The 2,500-nt window shown below is 45.3% G+C and overlaps 1 protein-coding gene across 1 annotated transcript in view; it reads left to right on the top strand.

The window, feature by feature from the left end:
• Positions 1-2,500, top strand: part of rgs3a (regulator of G protein signaling 3a) — a gene marked incomplete at its 5' end in the record, with an annotated part of 161,894 nt that overhangs the window by 29,233 nt on the left and 130,161 nt on the right. The gene's annotated exons all lie outside the window — the stretch shown is intronic.

The following is a 2,500-nucleotide window of genomic DNA, read 5'->3' as shown; positions in this document are numbered from 1 at the left end:
TTTTGAGTGTGTGTCTGTGTGTGCGTTTGTGTATGTGTGTGTCTGTGTTTGTGTCTGCGCATTTGTGAGTGTGGCTGTGTGAGTCTGTTTGTCTGTGTGTGTGTGTGTGTGTGTGTGTGTGTGTGTGTGTGTGTGTGTGTGTGTGTGTGTGTGTGTGTGTGTGTGTGTGTGTGTGTGTGTGTGTGTGTGTGTGTGTGTGTGTGTGTGTGTGTGTGTGTGTGTGTGTGTGTGTGTGTGCGTGTTTGTGGACCTGGCTACAGAATGCCAGCAGGCACACTATCTATAGTTGGCATCATTAAATCCTGCCGCCCAGTGTCTGCCACCCGGAGTGTGTGAGGAGGCAGATGTGTGTTTGGCAGCGACAGCTTTTCTTAAGTGCCAGCCTGGCAGCAAGGGTGACGATTTTCAGCATGTTCTCCTTCACATGGGTGATTAGCACAGTATCAGGGGTAACACACACACACACACACACACACACACACACACACACACACACACACACACACACACACACACACACACACAGAGACGGGTGATTAGCACAGCAGCAGTGGAGATCCCTCCCAAAGCCAGCAGTAGGATTAGAGCAGAGGACTGCCAACCTCAGAGAAGATGCGGAACATGGGGGACACGCAGAACACGCAAAACAGTGTCTGGGTCAGTTATGGAACAATGACCTGTACGGGTTCTGCATTATTTGGCCCTTCGCACTGACAAGTAGTGATTTTGGCTAAATAATCACACACACACACACACACACACACACAACACACACACACACACACACACACACACACACACACACACACACACACACACACACACACACACCATTACATGGATACACACACATATAACCACACCCATCCTCCCATAAACACAAACACACACACACAAAGAGGTGAAGAAGTGGTGTGACACGCCCCAGGAAGGAAGTCAGCTGAGGGGACTAGCACATGTGTGTGTGTGTGTGTGTGTGTGTGTTTGTGTGTGTGTGTGTGTGTGTGTGTGTGTGTGTGTGTGTGTGTGTGTGTGTGTGTGTGTCTGTGTGTGTCTGTCTTCTGTGTTCTGTAAACTCACATTTGAGGAGCCTCCACCTTTGCTGTCTCCACTGATGAACCACAGACTGAACCACTTCCCAGACCAGCGACGGAACTGGGAGTGGGCCAAGTAATCTGATTGTTCATCTGTCTGCACTTTGCTAAAACATAATACTTGACCCTATCTTTACCCTATTAAACCGAAATAATCTGTCTTATATAGTGATAATAATATATTATATATTATCTTAAATATTATAATAGTGTTGCAGTGGATCGGAGCATCACAATTTATTTGGTGCAAGTTACTAGCTAATTCAGTTACACATTCAAACTTATCTAAAATGAATAATCAAAAGTTACAAACACTTAAGAAAAGATACATGTAACATTCAAACATTCAGAGGGTATAAACAGAGCCACCTATGCCACTGACCACAATACACCTGACCAATATGCCACTGACCCGAAAATGCTTCTGAAAATATGTCAGAAATGTGTGTCATAACAGCACTACAAGCAGCTTTGTATTGTTCAAGTGTAACTAAATGTGAAATATAATCCTTTGAAACAAAATGAGGGATGAGCAATTTGCACAGTTAGATTTTGCACGCTGCTTTTGACACACATACACGAGCCGACCTCATTCGTGGTGAAGAGTATGTAAGAGTATCCACTCTCAAAAGGTCACATAACAACCACACTATCCGTAAGGCAAAAAGACCTCACTGCCTCATGCATGTATCTGAAGCAAAGCTGCTGTCAGTCAGTAATGTCATTCAACACTCAACACTTGCCTTATGCCATGTATCTGAAGCCAAGATGCTGTCAGTAATTAATGTCATGTGCATATTGTAAATAATGTGGTTAATAGTATACAATGTTGAGAGGGAAACAGCAAACATGCAACAATGCAGACCATGAAGAGAGTTCTTAATAGACCCAGGAAGGTGTCCAGGAGCATAGGATTGTGTATATGTCTGTGCCCGCTGTCTGTGCCCGCTGTCTGTGCCCTCTGTTTGTCCCCGCTTTCTGTGCCCGCTGTCTGTGACATTTCACTGCAGTGTTTTCTCACAGTCACGTGTTCTTATGTGCATCAGCAGTGGCATCTCCCTCTGAGTTACCTCTGACAGAGTGGCTGTTTCTCTGCCAGTGTGTTTAGCCCCTCAGCCAACACTGAGCACCAGCTCCCAGGAAAGAGCATGTGAGCATGCAAGGCATGCAACGACTGTGCCTCTGAGTCTCTCTGGCTCTGTCTCTTTGTATCACTCTCTCTCTTTATGCCTCTCTTGCTCTCTCTCTTTATCCCTCTCTCTCTCCCTCTCTCTGTTCTACTCTTTAAGCTGTGTAGGAAAGCTCTTTTGCGCCAGTGCTTGACAATAACACTTTTCACATAAGGGGTAAATATACGTGTCCCTACAATGGAGCTATCCAATAGGGTATCTCTTTGAGACATATCA

The sequence above is a fragment of the Sprattus sprattus genome, assembly GCF_963457725.1.
Source record: "Sprattus sprattus genome assembly, chromosome: 11".
Lineage (NCBI taxonomy): Eukaryota > Metazoa > Chordata > Actinopteri > Clupeiformes > Clupeidae > Sprattus > Sprattus sprattus.
The sequence above is the reverse complement of the archived record's forward strand: the minus strand, read 5'-3'. Positions and strand labels throughout refer to the sequence as shown.